Raw genomic sequence first — 16,187 nt, 5'->3', positions numbered from 1 at the left:
ACTTCAGCAATAGTTATAAGCAGTGTAAAGGAAGTACTTAAACAGAAAGAAAACACATAAGTATTTTGGCATTAAGGATACAACACGCACTGTTTTTGCATTTTTTTCATTTTTTAAAGTATTCGGAATAGGGTGTCTACCCAGGTTATAAAAGTGGTATCATATTATTGTCCTGATAAGTGGTTATGATTTCTTTTGGCTTAAATTAAAAACAGGGAACTGAAGGCCGCATTTATATATTAAACCTCAACCAATAAGTGCACAGGTTTTCTCATTTGCGCAACATTATACACTGCTTCCCGCAAGTGGATAAAGGCCACACCCACAGGAGGTAATTGACCTATGGGAGGGAACAGTACTAAGGGTATGGAGCAATCTCCATTACAGGTTGTGGCATTACGAGAAGGAAGAAAATCGATCAAGTCAATCGGTTTAATCTTACAAAGGGCTAATTTTCCAAAAACAGGGACATTAGATCCTGACGCTTGGAGGCGATTCCAAGTGACAAACGCACATTGGTTACAGAAACATAATCTTATTGATACAGTTAATATATGGCTTACAGTTTCACAAGAAATAGAAGATGGAAAGAAACAGAAACAGGAGTTGTCATTTGAAAGTCCACCACCATACCACTTACCAAGACCTAATGCACCACCACAAGCAGATAATCAGGTAAATAATGCACCACTTGTACACCAACTGCCACAGGTAATTGAACAACCCGAGGCAGTTGGGGGACAGAACATAGAACAATTAGATGTGCTCACAGCAGGGGGCACCACAACTGCAATCACAACAGTAGGGAGAAGTACTACTGGTATACCCAGGTCAGGCATGGGAACTGAAGAACTGTACCCAACCTCAGAATTACAATCCCTTAAAATTGGAAATTATTACCCACAAAGGAAGTGTCCAATATGTGTGTTTTGTATACCAGAGGAAGATGCAAAATGTCCAAATTGTGGGAATTGGGTGGGGTCAGAGGTTTTACCATGTGACCCAGAAGTAAGATCTGTAATAAGACTAAAAGATTACAATCAAAGTCCACCCAGAGAAGGGTTATCTGAGGCTAGGACACGCAAGCAAACAGAATTCTATGGCAATCCAGTTCCTAGTGACAGGCCTGGACAGTACCCAGTCCAAATATATAGTCTTCCACGCAGTAGTGTGTCAGCATCACAATCAGATCCTTCTATGTACCCCGTTAGAGTTACCTATCACCCTCAAATGATCACAGATGCAGCAGGCCACCAGGTACAGCAATTAGTTGAGAGACAGAACTATATCCCATGGTTTGCATCTGATCAAATGAAAGTTGTAAATGATTTACCTGATATAAGAAAGAACTCATTAGAGTATGATAAAAAAGTCAGACAAGCTATTATCATACACAGACCATGTTGGGTAGATTTAGAACAGGTTGTAAGAGCAACCGCAGGTACAGGGGAATGGAATATAATACAAACCTTGCCAAATGTTGCCATTGATCCCCTCCACCCCGGGTTACCAGCCATAGTGGATATACCACAAAATAAATACACAACAGAGAGTGGGGTGCAGTTGGGAGACAGGGTAACTCACAGATGTCATAGATTGGCAGCTCAGGCGCCAGCACAGCCGGACATACAACAAAAGCAAATGTCAGTAAAAGAGTATCATGATAAAGTCGTTACTAGACAAGAGAATGAAGGTTACCCACTTGACAATCCAGCCAATGAAAGACTGTTTAAAACTAAGTTTTTGTATGGGCTTCGTCCTGAATTGAGAGCCCAATTGCTTATTATACGACCTGAAGTTAACTTTATGGATATAAGTGCAATCTTACAGATTCTGGAAGGCCTGGAAGATACGGAGAGAGAAAGAAAGGAGAAGAAGAGCAATAAAACACCAATTGTTCAGGTTAATGTCGTTCAACCCTGGAACAAAAAAGACCCTACTAGCGGTCCAAAGATGGCAGGTACCAAACCATCAATGGTAAGACCAGTACAACGTGATTCTGAAGGGAATGATATGGCAAGGAGATGTTATTTTTGTAAATCTTTGGGACATTTTAAACAAAGTTGTCACAAATATCAAAAATGGCTGCAAAACAAGAATCTGACAGATGGCTTGCCTTACAAAAAACAGGCATGACAATTTCCGTCTCCAAAAGGTGTAGCAGCATTCTACTTTGAAGAAAAAATGAACTCTCCAAAAGGTACTGTCTCTCTCACTCTTCCCACAGGACACAAACTTGAATGTCTAATTGATACAGGTGCCACTCTCACTGTACTGAGAGAAGAAGAGGTTCCAAGTGAGCTACTGTCCAGAAACACCATACAAGGTACAGGGTTGGGTGGACAGCCGCTCCCACTTAGGAAAAGTAAGCCAACCTCTTTACTTGTCAATGATGAATGCACACCAATACCTATTGAATTTCTTACTTCATCTACATGTCCAGTAAACTTGTTGGGAGCTGATATTCTGCAACTAATGCAAGCATCAATTGAATATACAGAGACTGGCATCAAATACAAATCCAATATACCCAAAGACTCACTACCTCAAATAGAGGCCGCTGTGTATGTTTTTCTCTCCCAGTCATCTATTACAGATTCTGCTGAAGTTATCCTCCCAGATTGGATCACATCCCAAGTACCGGACAAGCTGTGGTCTAAGGGGAAGATGGACACTGGCAAGCTGAACGTGCAACCTGTCCAACTGCAACTAAAGCCAGGAACAGTACCAGTATCCGTAAAGCAATATCCACTGAATCCTGATCAAAGAGCCGCCATCACCAAGCAACTGCAAGCTTATCTACAGTCCGGCATCCTTGTTCAATGTAGATCCCCATGGTCAACGCCGTTGTTTCCTGTGAAAAAAAAGGAATGTCACCGGTTCCGAAGAGACCCAATACAGAATGGTTCATGACCTTAGGGAGGTCAACAAGAGACTGTTAATCAATTGTCCCATTGTGCCTAATCCACACACCTTGCTGAATCAGATCCCACCATCAGGGGCCTGGTTTACGGTGATCGATCTGGCGAATGCTTATTTTTCGGTGCCTATCACTAAAGACTCTCAAGAACTGTTAGCTTTTACACATGATGGCAAACAATACTGCTGGACACGATTACCCCAGGGGGCTGCTAATAGTCCCAGTGACTACTCTGAAGCCATGTCACTGGTTCTCCAGGCTTGGAGACCCTTTTTCTCAGAAGAGACTCAGCTTATCCAGTATGTCGATGACCTCTTGTTAACTACTACAACTCAAGACAAATGCCAACAAGAAACAGTGTCCCTGCTCAAGTTCTTGGAAGAACAAGACTGCAGAGCTTCAAAAGAAAAACTACAGCTCTGTAAGCAAAAAGTCATCTTTCTTGGACATTGTATCTCTCAAGGCATTAAACACCTGACAGAAGACAGAAAGCAGCTAATACTGCAAACCAAAGTACCAAAGACTGTGAAACAAGTCAGGTCATTCCTGGGCCTGGTGGGCTATTGCAGAGACTGGATACCTCATGCATCAGTTTACATGCAGACATTATACAATGCCATCAAAACAGAGGGTCCACATCCAACAGATGAAGACATGGCTCAAGCAATTCAGCAACTAAAGTTGGCCATTGCTTCTTCACCTGCTTTAGGCCTACCAGACTATTCTAAACTTTTCATCTTATATTGTCATGAGGAAAGAGGACATGCTTTGGGAGTGTTAACACAGATCCACGGAGCAAAACAAAGACCTCTTGCTTACTATTCCAGCAGGCTTGACAATATCAGCCAAGGATCACCTACATGTATTAAAGCTGTAGCAGCGGCTGCTGTATTGAAGTACAAGTGCATAGACATTGTTCGTAATTATGAACTAACTATACAAGTACCACATGCTGTTACAGAAATCCTACGACAAGCAAGAACCAAACATCTTTCAGCGGCTAGACTCACCAAGTACGAAGTGTCCCTATTGAGTGCAACCAACGTGACAATCAAGAGGTGCACTACCCTCAATCCTGCCACACTCTTACCAGCTCTGTTGTCGGAACAAAAGGAGTATGAACATCAATGTTCAAAAGGAGGGAGAATGAGGGGGACAAGCGCCTTCTGTCAGCACAGTATCATCTACAACAGCCCAGAGAATGGAAGTCGATACAGAAGCTGAAAGTGAGGACAAAAAAGGAAAATACTAATACTTAAAATTTTTCCCATGACTGTCTTGCTTTGATGAAACAAGAAACCCAGACATTGCCACACGTCCAAGATATGCCCATACCCAATGCTCATTACGAACTATATTTTGATGGGTCCAGATACTATGAAGATGGCAAGCCCTACACTGGATATGCCATCACTACCGACACTGAAGTAGTAACTTCTGGGGCCCTACCAGCACACTTATCAGCACAAGCAGCTGAACTTGTGGCCCTTACTAAAGCATTGGAGCACGCAGAGCATACAACAGCGAACATTTATACAGATTCCAGATACAGCTGGGGAGTGACAATGGACTATGGTTTGATCTGGAAAAAAACAGAGACTTTAAAACAGATACAGCACGCTGACCTCATTAAAAAACTTTTTCAAGCATTAATGAAGCCACACAAAGTTGCCATCATCAAGATTCAAGCACACACAAAGAATCAAACAAAAGAAACAAAAGGAAACAATCTTGCAGATGCAGAAGCTAAGAGAGCAGCAAAAGCCCAGCCAGTAGAAGGAAGACATTACATGGTCGTGACGGAAACGGAAGAACCACAACACATGGCAGATATGCATCAATTAAAGAAGTTCCAAGACCAAGCAGGTCCAGTGGAAAAAGCAGAATGGCAAAGGAAAGGTGCAGCAAAAGATGAAGAAACAGAGCTCTGGAAAAAAGATGAACTGTTATGTCTACCCAGAGTACTATACCCAGCCATGTGCCAAGTCACTCATGGACAGACCCACCTTGGGAAAGATCAAATGACTGCCATTACTAAAGAGAGATGGATTGCTCCAGGATTCCAATCAGCAGCAACACTTCATACACAAGCATGCTGGATCTGTGGAACAAGCAATCCAGGGATAAGAGTAAAAACTCCACAAGGGGCAATACCAAAAGCAACAGCTCCTTTTCAGAGACTGCAGATTGACTACATTCAGAGGCCTAAGTGTGGAATGTATGATGCACTTGTAATAGTGGACATTCTATCAAAATGGGTTGAGGCTTTCGCTGTAGCAAAGGCCACAGCAAGGAATACAGCTAAGAAAATCCTCTCAGAAATTGTCTGTAGATATGGTGTCCCAGATGTCATTGAGTCAGATAGGGGGACACACTTTACAGGTGAAGTAATGAGACACATAATGCAGGATTTGGGTATACAACAGGCTTTCCACTCGGCTCACAGGCCTGAGGCCTCTGGCTTGGTGGAGAGAACGAATTATACTTTGAAGTCCAAGATTATGAAGGCAATGAAGGACACAGGTAGAACATGGGTAGAATGTTTACCTCTAGCACTTTTTAGTATGAGGACCATTCCTCATAAAAAGTCAGGATACTCTCCATATGAGGTTCTATTTGGTAGCATACCTAGGATAGGATGTTACTACCCACAAGAACTTGTGCATAAACATGCAGATCTAACCTGTTATGTAAAAGAACTAACTAAAAGACTAACTGAACTTCATGTTGCAGCTTATGCTTCACTTCCAGATTCTACAGCAGAAAACAATCCGCATCATCTCCAGCCAGGAGATTGGGTGTATCTCAAAAGACACGTACGAAAATCGCTTGAGCCCAGATATGATGGTCCATTTCAGGTCCTACTGACTACACCAACATCAGTAAAGCTACAGGGGAGGGACACATGGATTCATGCCTCCCATTGTAAACGATTACAAGTTAAGTTTGAAGATGCAGTTTGCTGAGATGTTATTGGGGCCCAAACCCGATAAAAGTTTATGGGGATGCATTCTGTGTTTGGCAACCACAATAGTTGCAATAATATGGTTATGTACAATACTAGAGGCACCAGATTATGTTAATAACAACAGTACAGTACAAGTTACCTCTATAGTCTATCCCAAACCACATTATGTGAGAAAAAGGGAAGTAGTAAACCCTAACCATGAATGTAGGAATTTACCACTCATCTCAAGGTGTATTTGAGAGTATTGTGGACAGCCACCTGAGGAAACATGCATAGAATGGTGTAAGGCCCCTACTGGAGAAAACCAAAACATGTTGTTGCAATTGCATAATTTGGTAGGGAATGCCCTTAATACTACGAATTGTTGGATCTGTTCACATGGTCCTACTTCAGGAGGGGGAGGAGAGTGGACATTTGTACCCATCACATTTGATGAATGAGACAGGAAGCAATTCCAACGAGTTTGTAATTAATAGTCTAACGACAAAAAGAGGATTGGATAACTTAAGGAGAATGTGGGACAACATACCTCCAATTCTCCCAAAGAATCTAAATTATTTATGTGGGAAATATGCCTACAAGTGGTTTGTTTATGGCGACTATGGGAATTGCACCCTAGGATGCATAGTACCTGCAGCACAAGTGATAAATCATGAAGATCTAAAAATTATAGGACTATGTATACTTGCTTATATTGCTTTCAAGGTATTGATGTGTGTTTTCTCTATTTGTCTAAAACAGTGTCAGTCCGCAACAACTACAACCAAGTTAAAAAAAACTCGTATCTGGAAGGACACAGAAAGCAGAGAATCAGTCTCTTCCGATGGATGTGAGCGAACAGCCAATTGCTCTCTGACGACAGGGAGAAGCTACCTTGTTCTCAGGGCTATAACCCACTAGAACCATCTGATGTGACTAATACTTTGCATAGTTAGGCAGTTTGAATTGTAAGATGTCCGACCACTATGAGTTTTCTTATATTTATAATAATTTTTGTATTTTTGTCTTTGTTTACTACTGTATGTAAACAATGTAATCTCAATTGTAATGTTTAATTATTATAAAAAGGAGGGAGTAAATGATAGAGTTTATCTTACTTAACATTATATTACTTATACCATAGCATTATTCTTGTCAGTACAAAGTATTATAAAGACCCATATGTACTAGCATTATAATTATCTTGTGTACAGGAAGCTGAATGGGTTAAAATATATTCCTTCTGAGTTTCAGGTTCTGTAAATAAGTCAAAGTTACTAATGATACCCATATGGGGAAATACACTCTTCCATGTCATCGGAGATGGCATAGTAAAATTACTCAAACCAGTTATAGACTTTGTAACTCCACACTAGGGGAGTGTCGCATGTAAACATGTATGTATTTGGTAATATCCCCTCCCATAAGGGGGAGGAATCATTTGTGTTACATAGTATAAGTACATGACCAACGAGCTAAGGAGTTAGTGTGAATAAACCTGTTTGAAAGAGACCCTGTCGGACAGTCATTTCCAAGGCTCTGAGATAACTGCGTGCTCTAGAGAAAGGTCACATTCCGGAATCTTTCAACAGTTAAGTCAACTTCCACATCACTTACAAACAAGTCTGTTATGATATAACGTTAGTGGATTTATGACGTAATAAAACACCATACTGATATTTTGGCAGATTAGAAAGGGGACAACACAGAGTTGAGATATATTATCCTTTTTAAGTCACTTTTGTGTTTCATGTTTGTAATATTGTGTGTCAAATACTTCTCTACTTTTTAAAAATATAACTAATAAAAGTTACTTTTTAATAAAATCTACTCTCTAGGTGCATCACCCAGCGACATACTTTTTCTTTCTTGTAAATTTGAGCTTACAATCTATATTCCCTACCACATGTACACACACACACACAGACATTCTAAGGTTAATATTTGTTGGAAGCCAATTGACCTACCAGTATATTTTTGGATTGTGGGAGGAAAACCGGAGTACCCGGAGTAAACCCACGCAAACACGGGGAGAATATACAAACTCCACACAGTAAGAGCTATGGTGGGGATTGAACCCATGACCTCAGTGCTGTGAGGCAGTAATGCTAACCATTACACCATCCGTGCTGCCCCAATAAGAATAAGTAATGGTTGCATTGTGCATGGGGCAAAGTCATACTTGCCTACCCTCCCGGGTTGTCTGGGGGCCTTCTGAAATTTGGGTCCCCTTTCCTGTCCCCCGGTGAGGTTAACAAGCCTCCCCATGCCCCTTCCCAGCTGAAAGAAATTCCAGAATTTGCGGTTCCGCAGCATGTCGGTGGGACTAAGGGCCTGATTCAGAACTGCTTGCTGGGCTGCGTGTGTCTGTAGTCCAACAAGCAGGTTAATGATGCCCTGCTGAACGCATGTCCCCCCCCCCACACAGTCGAAGCCCATGTCCAGGGCTGCGAACGGATGTGTATGGGTACACATCTGTTTGCTAGTGCCTATGGTTACTTATCGAAGGATTTCTCCTTCTCTGGTTGGCGCTCACAGCAGCCACATGACCCAGGAGTTACTCAGCGGCTGTTTGTAGCACCGACATCATATGCCCGCCCCAAGTTTTTGTGGGCTTGCCCATGAAATGCCAGGGGTCCACCCTGGAATGCCCCCTGCCTGTCAGTCAGGCTGCGAGCACCTCGGCAAGGGAGAAATTTGCCGGGGCCTGCACATGCACATTAGAGAAAATGCGTATGCGCAGATCCCCACCATCGGAAGAGGAGCAGAATCCGAACCGCTGTGAGCAGGTCTCAATTGGCTCCTAAAATGACACAAATTGGAGTAGTGGCAAAAGTGCAGGCATGTCACCACTGTTTTGAGTCATGACTCCAAAAGATACAGCTGCGATCCCATATTCACAAAACATGATGCTAGCATCCATATCATCATTTAGATGGTCAATTAGAAGGCTCTGCAACCACCGCTGTATATGTATATGCAGTTGCTGGGGTCTGCAAAGCCGCTGGTGTGAGTCTCCATACAATTCCAGACAGCTTCAATATTAGCACATCTGCTGCATGCCACATAACACCTGTAAATGTATTAGCGTCTATCTCTGAAATAGGCACAAAATGCTCTGCTTCTGGGTTTTCCTCTTAATTTATGATTGTCACCTGTGTTGGGCTAGTTAATTGTGTTTCATCGCAATTGACAGCAGTGATAATTTAAGAGTTCCAGGAGCAGAGCGTTCTGTACCTGATGGAATTGGTTATTTTGGAGTGTCTGCATCTTCCCTGTATGACCCACACACAAACTGGACAACTGTATTTTGACAGTACATTTTACAGTTGAGCCAGGCAGTTCAAATCTTTAAAATATGCAAATTTGACACCAAGTAGATGCGCCTTACTCGAATTCAGCCTCCAGGGTATTTCAGTGTTGAATAGGGTAGCCAGCCCCAAAATTGACAGGATTTGAATTTTTACATTAGACTGCACATGCGCAGTCTAATGCAGTCTACTGCCAACGTCTGAGCACCCTCTCAAGGTGTAACAAGTTCCTTGCACCACTGCACTGCACTGCACACTGCACACTAACTCCCAGAACCCCACTGCACCAACGATCATCCACGCCCCTTCTCTTGGCCGCACCAGTTTAGGGTGGCTGGTTTTTTTTTTGTTGGGGCGGGGGGGGGGGGGGGCATATTTTTTTAAATAGGAATTCTGGATTGAAAAATGCTCAACCCTGGGATTCCCAGGATTAAAAAAACTGTCCCAGGATTGGCATCCCTAGTGCTGAAGTTAAAAAATGTGCCTGCCTCTAGCAGAGTAATTGGCATTTCTGTACAAAAACCACCAGTAGGATAAGGATGTAGCAGGGATTCCATATAATGAACCAAATGTTGTTTGTCTAGTTGGGGAAAGGGTTTTAGTCTGTGAACAAGTATTCAGAAGTTCTTCTGTAAACTTTAGTCTTATATTGTTCTATTGTATTCTACCCTGAAACAGAATATGAATGACTTGCTTTGTTCATCAGAAAAATACAATCATAAATAGACAAAGCAATGTTGTCAAAAAACGTAGCGCTAAGGCCAACATGTAAAGTGGTTTAAAAAAGCAGCTAGTGCAAGTAAGACAGCTGTTATAATAGAGTCCTGGCCCCCAAAGATCAGCCACCCCAATTCCCTGACCCGCTGACACCTCTGATTTGCTGACTGGATCAGCTGATCATCGGCCAGCAGTGAGCTGTGATTTATCTGGGAAATTAAAGATGTTAAATATGCCAATTTGAAGATCCCAATCTTTTTCAGTCAAGATCAGGGAGTCATGATTTTGAAGCATGTTTAACCCCTTCAGTGGTGGGTTTTCTTTTAGGGAGCCCTCCCTAGTGGGCGAGTTTTTTATGGGGAGCGCTCCCTAAAAAAACCCACCACTGTCTCCCCTGGGTCCGGGCAGCGGCGCTGAACCATCAATCAGCCACTGCCCAGACCTGCGCCCCGGCTCCCCGTCCCTACATGCTGCGACCCGGCTTGTCATAAGCTGGCGCCGCAGGCTGCAATGTAACAGCCGGGGGGTGGGGGCGTGGTGGAGGGGAGGGAGCTGGGCAGCGCTGAAGCTGCCTGAGTTCAGCGATGAACTCAGCAGCGCTGCCCGGTGCTAATCACTGGCAATCCCGGCTTGCCAGCCTGGGCATTAAGGCATAGCCCGGGAAATTCTCGGGATTGCCAGTGAAGGGGTTAATATTCCAAATTCCCCGAACCGCCTGTTGCATAAACTAGACATTGCCTTAATACATCTGTGATGTACAGTATAGGGACAGTTAATCAGACTTCAAAAGCATTAGAATAGTAATAAATAAACAGCACAATAATACTTTACTTGAGAATGATGTTGCAATATCATAAAATAGCAAGGGTTAGGTTTAGGGACTAGTAGGGGGGACTTATATTTCAGCTGCAGAGCGTGGGAGGGGGTGCTAGGTTTAGGCGTTGGGATGCCGGGAATAGTTTTAGGGTAAGGGGAGGGAGGGCAGGAAAAGGCGACAGGGGGGTCAAGGGGGACAACTGTCCGATCTCCCCCGATCTGAGGGGCCCAAATCAGGGCCTCCCTATATATATTTGTGTGTGTGTGTGGTTCATGAATCAAATGGTATATAATATTTATTTTATTTATGAATTAAAAGTTTGTTATAAAGCGCACACATATTCCGCAGCGCTTTACAGAGAATATTTGAACATTCACATCAGTCCCTGCCCCAGTGGAGCTTACAATCTATATTCCCTACCACATGTACATGCACACACAGACATCCTAGGGTTAATTTCATTGGGAGCCAATTAACTTACCAGTATATTATTGGATTGTGGGAGGAATCCGGAGTACCCGGAGGAAACCCACGCAAGTACGATGATAATATAAAAACTCCACACAGTTAGGGCCATGGTGGGAATCGAACCCATGACCTTAGTGCTGTAAAGCAGTATTGCTAACCACTACACCATTCGTACTGCCCCAAATATGTATGTTTAAAAGAGCTACCATCACATCATGCAGTTCAAGGTACAGAGCAGAGCTGCAGCACATGACCAGTGGTGGCAGCTTCTACAAAGTTTGCTCTGTGTGTGTGTGTGTGTGTGTGTTTGTATGTGAGTGGGAATCAATCAGTGCACTGGATCAGAGAGTAGCTACCAGGAAGAAGAGTCAGGAGCCTTACCATGAGGTAGGAGAATGTGTGCTTAGAAAGTGCAGTACTGGTTCTATTATATTTGTGTGTCACTTTATTTATTATGGAATGTTTTTCCTTCTCCTGACCACTTTTTAATATTATTTAAGTGCTTGATACAGCCTATACCAGGGCTCAACAATTTTTTTTTAATATAGGAGCCAGGATGAAAGTGTAGGAGCCAGACACACTAAAAATGGGAACAGTGCACCCCAAAAATTTACAAAGTGGTTACACATGTTACGCACCTATTACATATTATACCACCTGCTATAAAGCCCATTACACATTATGCCACACACCAAAATGCCCATTACATATTATGCCACAACCCATAATACCTATTACATATTATACCACATGACATACACATGTCACGCACCTATTACATATTATAACACATGCTATACCTTACACTGGAATGCCCGTTACACATTATGCCACACATAGTAATGCCCATTACTTATAATAGCACACTCCATAATGCCTATTACATATTATGCCAAATAAGTGCCGCTTACCTACAGATGGAGCCACCACTCGTTGGAGCGTCTCTCAGCGTTGTGATTGCGCGTCCCATTCTCAGCAATGGGATGCAAGAGCACATCCCTGGCCACCGTCCACACACCCCGCCAGCACCCACCAGTGGTAGATATCTGTAAAGGTTGCATACTCTACGGGTTTCTTGCATGATGCCAGGGGTTTAATGCTCTTTTCCAGAGGTAACCTGCTCTTTACTAGGAGTTATTGTGTAATGGGCATTACAGTGTGTGGCATAACATGGAATGGGTATTATGGCATGTGGTATAGAATGTGTGACTTGTGTTATAGGAACAACGGTGTAAATTTTTGGCATGAGCACTGTCCCTTTTTTAGCTTTTCTGACCCCTACAGTTTCATCCTGGCTCCTCGATTTAAAAAAAATGTGTTAGATATTAATACTGTACTCCATACAATGTCCAGTGTATAAAAAGACCAATGTTTACATTAATGTCCAGTGTTGTTACTAGTAACTTCTATCGCTCCCCCAGACTTCCAATCTTGCTCCAGTGTTCCACACCGTGGGAGATTGTGGACTGCATTTGGTTACCCCCCTAGAAATCCATTGCAACTTTCCCTTGTTTTATTCTTGTTCATTATCTCTGCAAATTGTTTAGTAACTGGTGTTTGTCAAATAAATTACTTTTTACAGTTTTGTTACCAGAAGCAATACTTCTGTGATCACTACCTACCCTTATGGTATTCCGTAATTAAATATTCACAGCAATTTAACAACAATGTTCCCTTCCCTTTTAACTCCTCAGAGTGATCCAAGCTTATTGATTTTGTAATCCCTGCATGTGCCAATAGGCATTGTTTATTCTGACCAATGTCATCCGATATGTAGTATGCCTAAAATGGCTGCCTTGATTAAATCAAGAAAACAGAAGATAATGTGTTAAAATAACTTGAATTTGTACCGTTCCATTTAATGTTTCCAAGTTTATCTCTGTATCACTGAACTAACACAGTTCATCTCTTAATTTCCAGCAATGATCACCCTGTCCACTTATAAGTCATAAGCTCCACCATAGTTTTATCCTATTTGGCTGGTATTAAACTCTTATCTTCTTCTTGTTGAAATCTCTCTCCATTCTTTTATGAGTGAGAGTTAACACACAAAAAATATGAATGTTAACCAACCTATATTGTACATTTATGCCACCTCTGCACGCCTTTCCCTAGGGATTTTGTACAAGAGTCTGTCCCTTTTCAGCTGGGATTCAAACGCATTGCCTGTGGCATTGCAGTCAGACACTTAATTCATACTAATAATTAATAATAATTATGTTATTTATATTGCACCCTTTCTCCAATAGGACTCTTAACAGAATGAATGTAATACAGTACAGGACAATGAAGTACATAAAAGCTTTTTATAAACTAGAGAGAGAATGGAGATATTTAAGGGAATGATGGAAATGCTTGAGTAGAAAATAAAATCTTGAGTCTTTCTTTTGATGAATCCAAGAGTGGGCAGCACGGATAGTGTAATTTTAGCATTACATCTAACTATGCAGAATTTGTATATTCTTATCGTATTTCCTCCGGGTACTAACTTTCTTTTAATAATCTTAAACTATACTGGCACTGTACATTAATTGACCCAACAGAATTAACCCTAGAATGAATGTGTGTGCGTGTATATGTGTTAGGGAACAGGTTCTCAAACCTGGTCATCAGGACTCCACACAGTGCATGTTTTGCAGGTCTCTCACAGAATCACTAGTGAAATAATTAGCTCCATCTGTGGATCTTTTAAAATGTGTCAATAAATAATGAATGCATATGTGTACCTGCTGGGTGACCTGGAAAACATGAACTGTGAACTGAGGATTGAGTTCGAGAACCCAGTGTTATGAAATGTAGATTGTAAGCTCCACTGGGGCACTGTGTAAAATGTGTGCCCTATATAAATAACTGTTAATAAACAAATAATAATATTTATTGCCTATTCTCCAGCCAATTTTTGATCCAAATACAAATGTTGTTTCCTAGACCTAGCTCCCCCAGTTTGTAGATCAACCTCTTTTAAGGAACCTTATCAAAGGGCTTAGCAAAAACTAACATCTACCACATCTACTGTGTTACCATTGTCTAAATTCTCACTAACTTTCTAATATAAGCTAATTGTTATTTTGACATGATCTATTCCTCACAAATCCATACTGGTTTCTAATAATAATAATGTAACAAGTAATCTTGAATGCTACTGTATATCTTAATACACTCTCCAATAACTGTCAGACACAGGTTTATAATTTCCTGTATATGTTTTACTTCCCTTTTTAAATTATGGTACTACATCTGCTGTTTGTAAATCCCTTGGTGTTAGGAACCAGGATTTATGGTTCTGTTCAGTTTGGCATTTGACTCACTGGTGGCCTCCAGTGATAGGTCTGTGCCATATCAGCTCAATGGCCCTTATTCTGATCGGTGCGTACTTTTCCGAATTCTTTCGGATGGCGTTTTTTAGCCGTCTGCGCATGCGTGGAGAACGTGACGCGCATGTGCCACGCATGGTCTCCGTACTTGTTCTCATTAATACCGTACAGAAATGTGCACCGCAATCACTCGGGCAATATGGGTGTGTTATGGGCGTCATGCGGAATGACACAGGGGCGTAGTTTCAAAGTGGGCTAAACTGGGCGGAAACATGGGCGGACACGGGGGAGTACACATATTTTGGTAGGCGTGCATTCGGACAGCACGCCGAATGCACGCGAACAAAAAGGGAAGAAATGTGCGGTGTCCAAAAGGCTACTCTTGCTTTGCGGACACCACTCGGTCATGCGCTAGGCAATCGGAACGCCTAATCAGGACGGACGCACCTCAACCAATGTCACCTGAACCCAATACAATCACATACTTTACCCATTACTTGTTAATTACACGCTTCTCACTGCTACAATTGGAAGCATTGCAGCTTAAAGGGAACATTACATGCTGCACTTGTCACACACTTTTACACTGCAAATAATGCACCCAACTTAATATTAATAATACTAATACACATGGCACTTCTGCATGTATCAATTAATACAGACATTTGTGGGGCCAAAATAACATTTATTAAAGAAACTTTGGTAGAAATTTCAAAAACAACAAAAAAAAAAAATGGTACCATAACAGGACTAAAAAGAAATAATATAGAATAAATAGCCACAGCAGAATCATTAGGAACACATCAGGTGGCTTCACAACAAAAGTACAGCACCAACACTTCAAGTACAGCACACAGTAATGGTAGCCGAAACAGGGCAACAGGGGAACCAAACATGACATTTGAACCGCGGGCAAAAGTGGTGACCCTCGGCACGGATTTGGACACAGGATGCTGACACACACAGCTCAATGGAAGATTTGGGAAGACATAACGGTGGAGATTAATGGGGACACAAGTTCATTTGCGGGCACGTTTGCCCCTGGCAGGCTCCTTGCCACGTGCAGCAGCTCTTCGGCCTCATCCACGGCCAGAGTCAGATGGTGGCTCATGTGGAGCACATGCTGGTGAGGGGGTGGATGTTCTTCCCCCTCTGGCAGCAGGGAGTGATGTTGTTGGTAATGCACCCGAAGCGGGTGACATTAGGGCCCTATTGCTGGTAACTAGCTCCACCATAAGTTCATTATGGCGGAGGAGGAGGTCATTTTGCCGCAGGGCTTGATCAGCCAGCACCTGCAGGCTAGCAGCAATAGCTTGCTGGCTGTCACTCATAGCTTGCTGGCTGGCACTCATAGCCTGCAGGCTCGCAGCAATACTCTGCTGGCTGGTGGTCAAACCCTGCAGCACCTCCTCGGCCCTACGCACCCGCTCGAATGCCGACTCTCCCTGCTGCACAATACTATCCAGCACACGGCCCCACATGGACAATTCAGCCGCGGACAATCCCGGCTGCTGCTGCACGGGCCTGCTACTGGGGCCAGGTGGCACAGACTCCACAACCTCCTCAAGAGAATCTGGACCAAGCGGTGGGGATGCTGTTGAACGAGAAATTACCAATTACCACACATTCCATGCCAAATTTAAAACATCTACTTATGGGCTGGCAAATAATTACCTTCAAGCGTAGAAGCCAT

This window comes from Crinia signifera, chromosome 5 (genome assembly GCF_055691185.1).
Source record: "Crinia signifera chromosome 5, ASM5569118v1, whole genome shotgun sequence".
Lineage (NCBI taxonomy): Eukaryota > Metazoa > Chordata > Amphibia > Anura > Myobatrachidae > Crinia > Crinia signifera.
This window is presented reverse-complemented; position numbering follows the sequence as displayed.